This window comes from Mytilus galloprovincialis, chromosome 7 (genome assembly GCF_965363235.1).
Source record: "Mytilus galloprovincialis chromosome 7, xbMytGall1.hap1.1, whole genome shotgun sequence".
Taxonomy (NCBI): domain Eukaryota; kingdom Metazoa; phylum Mollusca; class Bivalvia; order Mytilida; family Mytilidae; genus Mytilus; species Mytilus galloprovincialis.
Window position 1 is genome coordinate 93,960,567 of NC_134844.1, and position 16,376 is coordinate 93,976,942.

The window sequence follows — 16,376 nt, forward strand, 5'->3', positions numbered from 1 at the left end:
GCTCAGACATAAACAAGTCTATTTCTGTTTTTGACTTAAAGAAGTCAAAACATGTATTCTTTATAAAAATGTGTTTTCAATTTTAGACTTATCTAAGTCACAAAATGACAGACTTGTTTAGGTCTATTTACAGGCCTCTACAATAACTTTTTTTTCAACTTGTCCTGTAGGACAAGTACATACCAAAATTTACTTGTCCGAATGAAATTGTTACTTGTCCAAAAAATTTCTATTAAAAATAACCTTTTTATATTTTTAGTTTACAAAACTAATTTAAACAATAGACAGGATTTGATGTATTTCTTTTGATTTGAAATACTTTTCAAAAATATGAGTCAAGTTCAACTGAATCTAGTCATGTCACAGGACTTAGGTTCTAGTTTTTCATCAATTCCAGTCTCATCAGACTCTAAACATGAGGCACCATCTGATAGGCCTGTACACTCATTGGATTTGTATAATCCTGTTGTTTTTTTTAAGTTGAAAAAAGTTTATTGAAATGCAATCAATAAAAAGAAGAAGATAAGGTATGATTGCCAATGAGACAACTCTCTGCAAGAGACCAAATGACACAGAAATTAACAACTATAGGTCAACATAAAAAAAAGTTATTAAAAAAATTAAAGTGTACTATCTCTATTTTGTCCAAATTGCAAATCCTAGCTTTTTATACCAAGATTACTTTAATTCTTAAATTTTACAGCAATACAACAAAAAACTAAATGCAATGGGATTCAGTAAGCTTGATATATATGTAAGATAGCTGCATAGTTTGATGCAAATCCAAGTTGATTTGAAAAAGTTATTAAAAAAATTAAAGTGTACTATCTCTATTTTGTCCGAATTGCAAATCCTAGCTTTTTATACCAAGATTACTTTAATTCTTAAATTTAACAGCAATACAACAAAAAACTAAATGAAATGGGATTCAGTAAGCTTGATATATATGTAAGATAGCTGCATAGTTTGATGCAAATCCAAGTTGATTTGAAAAAGTTATTAAAAAAAATAAAGTGTACTATCTCTATTTTGTCCGAATTGCAAATCCTAGCTTTTTATACCAAGATTACTTTAATTCTTAAATTTTACAGCAATACAACAAAAAACTGAATGCAATGGGATTCAGTAAGCTTGATATATATGTAAGATAGCTGCATAGTTTGATGCAAATCCAAGTTGATTTGAAAAAGTTATTAAAAAAATTAAAGTGTACTATCTCTATTTTGTCCGAATTGCAAATCCTAGCTTTTTATACCAAGATTACTTTAATTCTTAAATTTAACAGCAATACAACAAAAAACTAAATGAAATGGGATTCAGTAAGCTTGATATATATGTAAGATATCTGCATAGTTTGATGAAAATCCAAGTTGATTTGAAAAAGTTATACAAAAAATTAAAGATGCCTATCTGAATTTTTATATAATAATTTTTTTTTTACATATTGTAAAATTAAATTCTTTCATTTCACAGCAATAAATCAAACTACCTAATAAGCTTGAATTTTTTAAGATCAATATTTAATTTAGTTAGATTGGCTGATTTACACCAGTCAAAACTAAATTTGAAGGTCAAGACTAGTCGAGACAGGTCGAGACTGGTTGAGACTGAGTCAAGACTAGTCGAGACAGGTCGAGACTAGTCAAGACAGGTCGAGACAGGTCGAGCCTTGGTCAAGACCATTTCAGACTACACAAAGATCATCAAGTACTGAATCAGACTAATTAAGTAAAGTCGAGACCTATTCGAGTACACTTAAGTACAGTTAAGTACAGTCGAGACAATGTCGAGACTAGTCGAGTAAAAAGTGTTTGCTCGATTTTACTGGTCGAGCACAAAAACTGGTCAATTCAGACTCTGAGGAGTTTGTAGTGTATTGTGTCTATATTTATATTGTATGTTTCTCTGTAAACTTGTATCTAGTTTTTAGAGAATAAAGTATCTATCTATCTATCTATCTATCTACTAAATATGTCTCCTACGGTGCCAAACTGTCTATTAAACTTGGAGATAAACCTGTATAGGTGACGAACTGCAGTCTTCACGCTGAACTGCTAAATCTACAGGCCCGCAGCTCAATTTTTGAAAATTTTTAGTTAGATTCTGTTGGCCTGTAGGTCTATTTTTACAGGCCCAAGAGCAATTTTACCAGCCTGGGCTGCCTGGGCTGCCACTCGGCGTGAAGACTGGAACTGTCCTGTAAAGTTACCTTATCTACAAAGCGCATCATTGATTCGGATCAGTAAGACTGGTTTCCGAGAATAGTATACCTTTTACCTGTTAAAAAGTACCTGACAAAGAACCAGTTAAAAAATATCGATTGCAAGTAAACATGTTGAAGAAAAAGGTTTTGCATTTGAATAAACAGAATGCAGAAACATGTCAAACTAATATTTGTTTTCTTGTTTTTTGTTTATTACTTTGTTCATCAAAGTTGGATTAAATTTATTTTCTGCTGAATAATTGTACTTGTCCCGACGGACAAGCTTGATACAGCTTTTACTTGTCCGACCTTTTTTCCCTCTGGTACCGGACAATCGGACAAGCGTTATTGTCGAGGCCTGATTTATGTTGATGAAAAAACTTAACTTGACTTGGTGGCCAAACTACACCACCTTTGACAGTAAAAACCTGTCTGAGAGTTCACAAGGACTTGATCTATCTATATTTAATTATCTAATTGAACATCCTTACTAAACACAGATGTTTTACCTCATTAAGTGTGGATCCAGGTGGTTGCATTGTAAGGTTAATTAACATGATCCCCGATTTTTCAGACTCTCATTCATATTTTTCTTTAGAAGACAAGGCATTGGCTTTCAATGTTGTCATTATTTGATTTAGATGCATGACCTTTTTATAAGTATGCGTGGGTCTTGAAGTTGACCAATTTTGGTATCTTATCGACTTGTAGGAGTTGATATTTGCAACTTTTTGATTCTGGTCAATCATTTCTTGCTTAACAATATTTGACTTATTTAAGTCGTATTTTGTCTTGCATTAAAGGGAGACAAATCCTAAAACTTACAAATTTAGACATCTATAAGTCAAAAGCAGATTCAGACTTATTTATGTCTGAGCTCTGACTGAAATAAGTGTAAGAAAAAAATATTGTATAAGAAAAATTAATTTCCTGCCAATATGCACATCTACATAGTACGTCCTTATTATCTACAAAATTTCATGAAATTCTGTTGTGTGGTTTCAGAGGAGTTGAGATGACAAACTGTTGCAGAAGTACATTGAAGCACATAAGTTCAAAGGGACATAACTCCTAGAAAAAAAAATGAATCGCAATTTCCCGTCAATATGCACAACTACATAGTATGTCCTTATTATCTGAAAAGGTTTCGTGAAATTCTGTTGTGTGGTTTGAGAGGAGTTGCGATGACAAACTGTTGCAGTAGTACATTAAAATAAATAAGTTCAAAGGGGCATAACTCCTAGAAAAAAAATTGAAGCGCAATTTCCCGTCGATATGCACAACTACATAGTATGTCCTTATTATCTGAAAAGGTTTCGTGAAATTCTGTTGTGTGGTTTGAGAGGAGTTGCGATGACAAACTGTTGCAGTAGTACATTAAAATAAATAAGTTCAAAGGGGCATAACTCCTAGAAAAAAAATTGAAGCGCAATTTCCCGTCGATATGCACACTTACATAGTATGTCCTTATTATCTGAAAAGGTTTCGTGAAATTCTGTTGTGTGGTTTCAGAGGAGTTGCGATGACAAACTGTTGCAGTAGTACATTAAAATAAATAAGTTCAAAGGGGCATAACTCCTAGAAAAAAAATTGAATCGCAATTTCCCGTCGATATGCACAACTACATAGTATGTCCTTATTATCTGAAAAGGTTTCGTGAAATTCTGTTGTGTGGTTTTAGAGGAGTTGCGATGACAATCTGTTGCAGTAGTACATTAAGGTAAATAAGTTCAAAGGGACGTAACTCCTAGAAAAAAAATTGAATCGCAATTTCCCGTCGATATGCACAACTACATAGTATGTCCTTATTATCTGAAAAGGTTTCGTGAAATTCTGTTGTGTGGTTTGAGAGGAGTTGCAATGACAAACTGTTGCAGTAGTACATTAAAATAAATAAGTTCAAAGGGGCATAACTCCTAGAAAAAAAATTGAATCGCAATTTCCCAACAATATGCACAACTACATAGTATGTCCTTATTATCTGAAAAGGTTTCGTGGAATTCTGTTATGTGGTTTGAGAGGAGTTGCGATGACAAGAAACAGGACTGATGGACGGAATGACGGACGGACTGACGGACGGACTGACGGACGGACGGACGGGTCAAAAACATTATACCCACCGCCACGCAACGAGTTGCGTGGCGTATAATAACCAGAAATTAACATTGAATCACTGAACACTAACAAGAGCAATGTTTAACTGATTCATATTGTGTGTACTATATATAATAAATACATTTTACTTCACTTACACGTTCATCTCTACATTCCAAATTAGCTCTGTTCTTTACACATGATTCTACTTCTTTTATATTCCCCTTCTCTGCAGCTTCAAGAAGTTTCTGTAAGCAAAACAAAGTTTTTACATTTTCCTCTAGAATATAAAAATGTGTTATAAATGTAATAATTGAATTTAATAAGCTACATGTTTACAGTTTTAATAGCTTATATTAAATACAATGACTATGAAGAGGGAAAGAAATTGTCTATAATTTCAGATTTTTTTTAGAAAAATCTTTAGACAATTGTATTATGCATCATTTTTGAGATGGAGCCTCAGTTTTTGTTGGGGTAAGTATATATATTGTAGGGTCTTTAATTTTCTATGTAATGTTTTGAAGAATGTTGTTTGTATTTTGATTGTTTTTCATTTTTTGCCACGACGTCATCAGTTTCTCTTTGACTTAAAAGAGTTGTGAATGTCCTTGGATATCTTATGTCTCTTTGTTTGTGTCCTGGAATTTTGTACTACTATATTGAAATTCTTTTCACTGATCATAGTCATTTTGATTTCTCCTGTTCTCCCCCTAAGAATACTGCACACCTGTATCTTTCTGTACATTTAATGAACAACATAGGTCACATGACATAGGTCACATGAACACTGACTTTTAAGAAGAAAAACTTACCTTATCCCAACTTGCCATTATCAAAAATGATTATATCCTGTAAAAGAAAGAGAAATCATTGTATTTTTATAAAAATAAGGAGATATGGTATGATTACAAATGAGAGAACCATGACAACTATCCACTTATGTTCAAATAAAGTGGATGTAAGCAATAATAGGCAACAATAAGGCCTTCAACAATGAGAATAAATATAAAAAAACTGCTTCGCTGAGTGCAGCTGGATACGCCCACAGAGGTCCAACCCTGAACAGTTGGGACCAAAATGGACACAATATTCAAGCTTGATACAGGCATGACAGGTCTGAATTTGGATTGTAATTAAACATTTGACATGTATATTATAGGTTTCTGAATAAATGTGTCAAAGAACTTGAAATTGGTTATATGAATTGAATTTAAATTCAATTACAGTTTCTTGCTGTTGTGCAATATACTGTGCTGTTGCGCAATACTTAGTAAATCTGTTGTCAGACTATAAACAAATAAAGTTCAATTTAAATTATCAATGTCAAATTAGAAATTTATGAAAATCAAAAGGGAGCTACCATCAATAGATATAAACAATTCACCAAAGTTTCATGAGAATTGCTGACAGCATTTTTGAGTAATTGTTCGAAAACTGGAAAATCCCCCTTTTTTAATAAATAAAACCCCATAACTCAGAAATGTAAAATGTAAAATTTATAAAATTCTAAAGGGAGCTTACATCAATAGATATAAACAATTCACCAAAGTTTCATAAGAACTGCTGAAAGCATTTTTGAGTTTTTGACCGAAAACTGGAAAATCCCCCTTTTTTTTATTAATAAAACCCTGTAACACGGAAATGTAAAATCTAAAATTTATAAAAATCGAAAGGAAGCTCATGTCAATAGATAAAAACAATTCACCACAATTTCTTGCAAGTTGGTGAAAGCATTCTTGAGTTGTTGTCCGAAAATTGGAAAATCCCCCTTTTTTTAATGAATAAAACCCCATAACTCGGAAACGTAAAATCTAAAATTTATAAAAATCAAAAGGGAGCTCATGTCAATAGATAACAACAATTGGTTGCAATAAATTACATTGATTTCCCAGTTAAAATAAAAACCGATAATTTCACATGTGAAATAAACGTGTTTTTTTCACTCTCTGACGTCATACAACAATAGGCTTGTCAAGACGTCGATAACGGCGAATCAAAACAAATTGTGAATGCGTAGGAAAAAGATATAGTTCCTTAAATGTTTTACATTGATTTCTTTAAAAAAACAACATGTGCCAATGTAATAAAAAGAATAACTTATTAAAGAATTCAAAAATTGAAAAATATTCAACTCGTGACCAAACAACACTGATAATTAACTCATGCGCATTCGTGAATTAATGTGTTGTTCGGTCATTCGTTGAATATTTTTCTCTATTTGAATTCTTCCATTAGTTATTCTATAATTCACCACAATTTCTTGCAAGTTGGTGAAAGCATTCTTGAGTTATTGTCCGAAAACTGGAAAATCACCCTTTTTTAATGAGTAAAACCCCATAACTCAGAAGTGTAAAATCTAAAATTTATAAAAAACGAAAGGGAGCTCATGTCAATAGATATAAACAATTCACCAAATTTTTATGCAAATTGGTTAAAGCGTTTTTGAGCTAATGTCTCACATGTTGATGACGGACGGACAGAGGTATACCATAATATGTCCCGTAAACGGGCGTATAAAAAGCCATACTGTATAGTCAGCTATAAAGGCCCCAACATGAAAAATATGAAACAATTCAATTGAGAAAACTTACGGCCTAATTTATAAAAAAAATAATTTACGAAAGACAAATATGACAGAGAAGAACCAGTGATAGCCATTGAACTACAAGCTCCTGACTTAGAACGGGCACATAAAGAATGAGGAGGGGTAAAACATGTTTGTTTACAGGAGCTGTAATTTTATGAGGAATACATCAATTATTGTTGTAATCATGATGTCATATTTAGATTGCAAGCCCCAATACCTTTAAATATTGAAATTGATAAAATCTGTATTTTATCCAATTGTGATTATCCTCTAACATGTCTAACCTTGTCCTTTTATTACATTCCACCATATACAAGTAAATTAGATAAACTTTAAAACAAAGTTACTCTTTTTTGAAAAGATGCTGTAAAAATGATATACAAATGTTGCTTACATTTTATTGTCATTGTTGAAACAATGAAGGGCGTCATTGTTGAAATAATGAAGGGCCATAACTCCTGAACAGCATAAAAGAAGATTTGCACTATCAGACTTAACCTCCATTGTGACATGAGAAACAACAAATATGAAAACTTTAAAAGGTTTGGTTAAATGTTTTGCAAGTTATTACACAGAAATGTCATAAACATTGATTTTTCAATCAATCACAAGGACCAGAGCCATGATAGCACTTAATCCATAATATGAAAATGTAAAAGTGCTGGTAGCAACCATTTGTCGAAATTGGGTTTGTCAGTCAGAAATGTTTTTTTCTTGTTTTTGTAAAATACTGTTAAAAGTAAGAAGATGTGGTATGATTGCTAATGGGACGACTCTTCACCAGAGAGCTTTCAATAATGAGCAAAACCTTTACCAAACAGCAATCTATAAGTAAGGCTCCAAAATGACAAATGTAAAGCACTTCAAACGAGAAAGGCCTGAGAACACACTTATTTCGTAGTGCATTTCTTTTAGACAATAAATTCAAATTAAAAAAATCGCATCTGCTGCATCTCAAAAAGATTTGTACAGTGTAGTGTACTACTTTTGGGACAAATAATATCAAAATTATAAACAAGTCTACCAGCTCCAACTTAAAATATGGACAATTCTATGTTATAAGGGGTCTATAATTCAGTTTGACAGCTTCAGACATACTAATTCTTGACCTTCTTCAACTGGACAAAATCATTACTTTACATTACAATTCATCACCCAAATCTTTGTTTCACATGTTATTTCATCCTCATACTTTATATATCATGCATAACATATAAACTTATAAAGAAAGAAATTTGGAAAGTGTATCAAAAAAAATTTCAAGTTATACACTGTTCACACTAGGGACTATATTTGTAGACAACGAAAATCAAAGGACGATAACTGTATCCTCGGACCAACTTAAGGCCAGATTTTTGTACAAATCAAGAAACGAAAAACCAATATGATATATACATGTACAGCAACTAAAGACATTACCACTGAATTACAGGCTACTGGCTTGTGACCATTTGAAATTGGTTTTTTTTACAATTTTCCCTTAGACTTGTATAGTAAATCCCTATGTTCTATTTTTAGCCATGTCAGCCATGTTGGTTGGATGTCAGGATCATCGGATATATTTTTCAATCAAGATACCCTATTGAAAATTGTAGCTCACTCACAGAGTTTAATTCTATTTGGCCCAGTATATTAAGTGAAGAAGATTTTTGTAAAAGATTGCAAAAATTTATGAAAAATATTGTTGAAAATTGACTATAAAGGGCAATAACTCCTCAAGGGTCAATTGAAAATTTTGGTCATGTTGACTTATTTTGTAGATTGTACTTTGCTGAACATTAAATTTCTGTTAACAGTTTATCTCTATCTACAGATCTATAATAATATTTAAGATAACCAAAACTTAAAATTACCAATTCTGAAAATTTCAGGGCAGATAGAATTAAAACTGTTGTACATTTTAACCCCATTTCAGATTTGCTCTTAATGCTTTAGTTTCAGAGATATAAGCCAAAAACTGCATTTTACCCCTATGTTTTATTGTTAGTCATGTCCGCAATTTTGGTTGGCAGGCCGGGTCATCGGACAATTTTTTTAAAGAAGATACCCTAGTGATGATTGTGGCCAAGTTTGGTTAAATTTTTGCCCAGTAGTTTTAGAGAAGATTTTTGTAAAAGTTAACGGACGACGATGATGGACGACAGACGACGGACGCCAAGTGATGAGAAAAGCTTACTTGGCCCTTTGGGCCAGGTGAGCTAAAAATATTTGGGGATTTATAAAATAAATTTGTAGATTCACCATACACAATTAAAAGGTAAAAATATCTGGGCCTTATCAAATATATATTTTAAGATTCACTGTACACGATTAAAATCTAAAAATATAGGGTGCTTTATACAAGGGAAAGCAGGACACCCCTGTCTCTACCTTTACACATATATCGATATATGTATATAATGTTCATCTCATATCTTTCTTTATTGCACTGATTGTACGTTGAACTAGAGGCTCTAAAGAGCCTGTGTCGCTCACCTTGGTCTATGTGAATATAAAACAAAGGACGCAGATGGATTCATGACAAAATTGTGTTTTTGTGATGGTGAAGTGTTTGTACATCTGATTTTACTGAAAATTCTTGCTGCTTACAATTATTTCTTTCTATATTGAACTTGGTCCAGTAGTTTCAGTGGAAAATGTTAGTTAAAATTTACAAATTTCATGAAAATTGTTAAAAGTTGACTATAAACATGATAAAGGGTAATAACTCCTAAAGGGGTCAACTGATCATTTTGGTCATGCTGACTTATTTGTAGATCTAACTTTACTGAACATTTTGCTGTTTACAGGCTATCTCTATCTATAATAATATTCAAGATAATAACCAAAAACATCAAAATTTCCCTAAAATTACCAATTCAGGGGCAGCAACCCAACAAAGGGTTGTCTGATTCTGACATCTGAAAATTTCAGGGAAGATAGATCTTGATCTGATAAACAGTTAAACCTTGTGTGATTTGCTCAAAATGCTTTGATTTTTGAGTTATAAGCCAAAAACTGCATTTTACCCCTACATGTATGTTCTATTTTTAGCCATGGCGGCCATCTTGGTTGGTTGACCGGGTCACGCCACACATTTTTTAAACTAGATACCCCAAAGATGATTGTGGTTAAGTTTGGATTAATTTGGCCAAGTAGTTTCAGAGGAGAAGATTTTTGTAAAAGATTACTGAGATTAACGAAAAATGGTAAAAATATCAATATAAAGGGCAATAACTCCTAAAGGGGTCAACTGACCATTTTGGTTATGTTGACTTATTTGTAGATCTTACTTTGCTGAACATTATTGCTGTTTATAGTTTATCTCTATCTATAATAATATTCAAGATAATAACCAAAAACAGCAAAATTTCCCTAAAATTACCAATTCAGGGGCAGCAACCCAGCAACGGGTAGTCTGATTCATCTGAAAATTTCAGGGCAAATAGATCTTGACCTGATAAACAATTTTACCCCATCAGATATGCTCTTAAAGGTTTGGTTTATGAGTAATAAGCCAAAAACTGCATTTTACCCTTATGTTCTATTTTTAGCCATGGCGTCCATCTTGGTTGGTTTGACGGGTCACGCCACACATTTTTTAAACAAGATACCCCAATGATGATTGTTGCCAAGTTTGGTTTCATTTAGCCTGGTAGTTGTAGAGGAGAAGATTTTTGTAAAAGATTACTAAGATTAACGAAAAATGGTTAAAAATTTACTATAAAGGGCAATAACTCCTAAAAGGAGTCAACTGACCATTTTGGTTATGTTGACTTATTTGTAGATCTTACTTTGCTGAACATTATTGCTGTTTACAGTTTATCTCTATCTACAATAATATTCAAGATAATAAGCGAAAACGGACAAAATTTCCCTAAAATTACCAATTCAGGGGTAGCAACCAAGCAACGGGTTGTCCGATTCATCTGAAAATTTCAGGGCAGATAGATCTTGACCTGATTAACAATTTAACCCCCATGTCAGATTTGCTCTAAATGCTTTGGTTTTTGAGTTATAAGCCAAAAACTGCATTTTACCCCTATGTTCTATTTTTAGCCATGGCGGCCATCTTGGTTGGTTTGACGGGTTACGCCACACATTTTTTAAACTAGATACCCCAATGATGATTGTGTCCAAGTTTGATTTAATTTGGCCCAGCAGTTTTTGAGGAGAAGATTTTTGTAAAAGTTAACGACGACGACGACAACGCCGGACGCCGGACGCCAAGTGATGAGAAAAGCTCACTTGGCCCTTTGGGCCAGGTGAGCTAATAATATATTTAATGAGACAGTTAGTATGACATTTTTATTTTCCTTGTAATTTCCATACACGCTTCAAAATTTTGATTACAAATTACATTGTAAAAGTTCCAAAACATCTGTTAAAAGATCCTCAAATTCAACATAACTTGTTAAAAAAAAAAATGAAAAATGGTTAAGGATGATTTTTAAAGAAACGTGTTAGAATAAAGTCCATTACTAAGTATCAATACAATTAAATACCCAAAGTGAAATCTGTTGGTACAAGTTCTTCAACCGTCAATATGGGATTACATGTGGGCCTTCATCAAACTGTAATTGCAACTTCAGCATGTTATTATTAAGTCTAGATCTGTCTGCAAGGTCTTAATGCCACTTTATATAACATACCCCTTCTGCCACCAGTCAATCAAAATCTGAAAAAAGTTTTAAAATTTAAAACATGTAAACGGATTAAACAGAATAGAGAATGGAAACAAGGAACGTGTCAAAGAAACAACAACCAAAACCAGAGAGCAGAAAACAGCCAAAGGCCAACAATGGGTCATCAACACAGCCAGAAAGTTCCACACCCAGAGGCACACTTCATCTGCCCTCCCCCCCCCCCCCCCCCACCCTTTAGTTATTACAGACATACATGTACTTTTTCTGTAATAACATAGGGGTACTATGCATGATTGGCAAACTATGAACTGTTATATCTTTCTATAGTTGAGTATACATGTACATAAAGACAATAGTAATATCAATAGAACTTGTATACATTTTAACAAAACTAATGAGGTATATTGTTCCTTTGAAACATGTAACATACATATGTTATCACAGTTCTTTGATTTTTTACTATACAAATCCTTGTATTTTCTCATGGCTGACGTGTTACTATAGGGCCCCAAGATTTTTGTTTCCCAATAACCCGAATAATTCAGTCCCTCCCCGTGATCGACTCTCCCACTCGCGAGGGCCTGAACTCTTAATACGAGTTAAAACTTTTGCATGAATACGACAATCTTTCGTTTATCGGAGAAAAGCTGTCGATAAAAAAAAACAGCTACATTTTTGGCCAAAGCGTGGGAGGCAAAACATGACAAACATGACAAAAATGCCCCTAAATGAACAAAAATAAATTCCAGAAAAAAATGACTGCCTTACCTCTTGATTCCACCCCTGAATTATGTACTCATTGTCCATGCCAAGTTTGCAAAACATATATTTTGTTTTTGAATTTCTAAAATACTTCCTGGGTACAGCAATTAGTTTTTCACAGAAGGGTACTTGGAAGATATTGCCAATATATAATATATGTGTCAATGAAAACGTTGTAATATGATTATATATTTGGTTGTGTATATTGTATTGCACATGTATTTGCCTTTTATCTGCTATTGTGGGAGTGTGTATTTTGCGTATAAAAGTATTGAATTAAATGGAAGTACATGTATATTTTTTTACTGAAACCAAGATTAAATTATGCTACATTTTCAAAATGAATTGTTTTATGGATCCACCCGACCCGGTCTTTATTACTTTCAGAATGAAAAATCAGATTTCTCAACAGAAGAATCCTGCAATGCACCTCTTGATCTTTGGTCTCTTTGACTGGATCTTGTTGTTCTTTTTATTATAATAAGGTATTTATGTACAGAAGTCATTTAGGGATACAGTTTTCAAAATGCAAAAACCATTAACGGAATGTCGATGATTGTAAACCGTACCTACAAACAAGTCATCACTACTTAATTTGACAACAAATTTTGATTTCACGCTTATTACAATTATGATTCTATTTTTTTAGTAATTTTTCGTGTCCCGCTCAACTTTGTTTCCTGTTTTCAGCCAATCCTGTGTCACGCTAAGACCCTAATGAGACCCACTGTGATGACTGAAAGGCGTTATTACATACATGACATACATACATTGTTTCTTTGTAAAATAACCGGTTATTTCAACACAATTCATGACAGGAGGAGATATAAATCTATAAGAATTCCCCCAATAACAGTACTAGTATACCTGTTATTTTCTGAAATAACTTGTTTAAATTATATGTATACCTTTGATGGTAAATAATAATGTAAAATCTTTAATATACACCCTATTGCTATTTGTCTGCAGGCCATTACTGGGCATCACACAGGTTCTCGTAAAATTTTGACGTCATAATACAAAATATCTGACGCCACAATGGATAAAGTGATTGTTGTATGACGTTCATAGTTCGAGCGGGACAGATTCAGGATTAGCGATAAGGTGTATTGTCTCATACCTGTGGATGAGGAACCTAACTTGATGTTAATAATCAGTTCTTAATTTTATTTTAATTTTCAAATACAAAGATTTTATATTGTATGCACACTTTTGATTCTATACGCATTATAAATCAGTGGCGGATCCAGAAATGTTCATAAGTGGGGGCCCACTGACTGACCTAAGACAGTCAGGGGTGCTACTTGTACAAGTGTATTTTATTTACTTGAAGAAGTGAAAAAAAATATACACATATAAGTAAATAAATAATGTTTGAATAATCTCCCTTTAATTTTCTGAAAAATTTACTTGTATTTTTCTTACAATCCCACAAAAATCCTCAAGTTTTGAGATGTAAAATCATGCCTTTAATGATTTTTCCCAGGTTTGCTCAAATTTTTTCATTAAAGTTCAATGTTTCATCTCATTAATTCATCAAAGAAACTGATTGAGCAAAGATCTTGTATATTTGCGCAAGGCAATCTAAAATTGCTCCTTTGGGGCTTGTAAATGAGCAGTGTTAAGAAGATAACAGACAAATGGGACTTTCATTGTCCATGAAATTACACTTAAATGATCAGTTAAGACATCTGCAAAGGGTACACAATTTAAAATTCTATTATAGCAAAGAAATCTTAAGAATTCAAGAAAAGAAGAAAGGATGATTTTCTTACTTATACAAGTACAAAATTCTGAATGGCTAAGGGACATAACTCAGCCGATTTTTTTTTTACCTATACAAGTAAATAAAATTCACTTGTATAAGTATCCTACAAATTTACTTATATGTGTATATTTTTTTTTACTTCTTCAAGTAAATAAAATACACTTGTATAAGTAGTACCCCTGACTGTAAGAGGAGGCCCGCTCTAGTCGCGCTTCAGTGATTCCCTACATAAGCAACCAAATTTTTTCCCAAAAAGGGGGGGGGGGGCCCTTGCCCCCCCCCCTAAATCCGCCTCTGTAAGGGACGACATCAAAAGTTCAATGTAGGATAAAAAACTTAATTCAGATAGTTTTTTTAATGACCCCCCTACCCCCCTCTTAACTTACTTTGGAAAAATTGATTGACCCATATAGATATATGTAAAATCGATGTAGGATAAACAAAACTTACAGCAAGTTTAACCCCCACCCCCAAACTATTTGAATTAAGTTTTTTATCCTTCATTGATCTTTTGATGTCGTCCCTAAATGAAGGTTCATACAAGCTTTTTAAAAAACAATACTTGTTAACACATGACAAACTTCAGCGCCGCCTGGTGTCTAAAAACTCTTACACTTTTCAAATGAACTTTTTAACTTACAAATTTGTTTCCATAAACAATTTTACCTTGAAGAACATAAAATCACTTAGTTAAATGATTAATTAAACATTTCTTCTGTACTTGTTCAGAACATTTCGTCTTAATGCGAAGAAGAAGAGATATGGAAACCCGGAAATATGTCCATCGACCTGTTGCTGTGTCAAAAATGTAAAAAATATTTTTAAAATGAGCTAAAATGAGTATGTCATTTCTTCACATGAGTCAGATATAACAGAAATATTTAAAACTTACCCTTTAAAAGCCTTCGAAATGACGTCTTCTTGGTTAAAACGAATGTGTTGGCAGTTTGTCGATACAGGGGAAATCATAGAAGCAGCAACGCGGAAGTTTTCTCAAAACCCGGGATTGGGACAAGTCGGACCAAGAAAACTCGGACCACTTTTAAAGAAACTCGGATTAGATTGAAAGACAAATCGGACCAGTTTGAAACAATGATTGGACCCATTTAAGGACGATTCCAAATATTTTCAAAGACAACTATGACCAATGTGAAACACTGATTGGGTCCATTTAAAACGGTTGATTCAAGGAAAAAAAGGGGGTAGAGGACGTAAGACCCGGCTCCCCCCGTTTGATCGCCAAAAATAATAAATAATTTTTCACGCTATATACAATTTTTTTGGAATTGGGGAGGAGGGTGTCGTAGAACAACTGATTCACCTCAGTGAGGGTCTGGAATGGGGGAGGAGGGTGTCGTAGAGCAACTGATTCATCTCAGTGAGGGTCTGGAATGGGGGGAGGAGGGTGTCGTAGAACAACTGATTCAACTCAGTGACACAGATAAATTCAGAAAGTAAATTGGCAATGTTTTTTTGTAGAATAGTATATTTGTTTTGTACAAGTTCAACTTGTATGCGAAAACAGTCATGTACGTCCACTTAATTTTCTTGTTGGCTTTATTTCAAGAAAAAAATAATTTACGTGTTCCCTTGGTAAATGCAGGAATTTTCACTTCCGCACACAAAAGTCTACACTTTCTGATATATGTCAAATCCTTTGTTTGCTAAGAATTTATCTCCTGTTAAAAGTTTCGTTAACAGTCGACAATTTTCAGTTATTTTCTGTTTACTAGATCGTCCGACCTCACGTTCACCCAACCTTTAGACAGACGGTATATAAGAGGGTGTGTATGGGGTATACAGAATAGAGAATAATGGGCAAAAATAAAGAAAAGAGTAAAATGGGCAAAAAAGAGAATAGAGAATAATGGGGTGCTAAAATATAATGAATAACTGCAAAATTTCAAGAATTGAGTAAAAATATATACTGATTACAGAAAAGAACAATGTTCTGTCAGAATACAGTTATCAAGTTATTACAGAATAGCCATTATTGTTAAAGATAAAGAATAACAAGCGAAAAAAATAAAGAATACAGAAATGAACCGGTACCCCAAGCAACCGTTGACCAACATATGATGACACAGATAAACCGTGATATCAAAAACTTCACAGTTACTTGACCAGGTCTCAGCACGGGCAAGTAAATTTTAAGGTCTCTATAAAAACAGCAAAAAACAGTGTCACAAAACTAGGAAACTTTCCATGTCACTTACTTAAGTGACAAGTAGACTTGTGTATCTGACAAGTAGACTTACTTAAGTGACAAGTAGACTTGTGTATCTGACAAGTAGACTTGTGTATCTGACAAGTAGACTTGTGTATCTGACAAGT

The 16,376-nt window shown here is 33.2% G+C and overlaps 2 long non-coding RNA genes across 2 annotated transcripts in view; both read right to left on the reverse strand.

Annotated features, from left to right (window-relative positions):
• Positions 1-16,376, reverse strand: part of LOC143084009 (uncharacterized) — a 426,871-nt gene that overhangs the window by 181,896 nt on the left and 228,599 nt on the right. The window lies entirely within an intron of this gene.
• LOC143082062 (uncharacterized) lies at positions 4,351-15,042 on the reverse strand. The gene is made up of 4 exons (XR_012980249.1): positions 14,935-15,042; positions 11,372-11,544; positions 5,113-5,149; positions 4,351-4,545 (listed from the first exon to the last, which is right to left on the reverse strand). It is a non-coding gene; the product is annotated as an uncharacterized LOC143082062 (long non-coding RNA).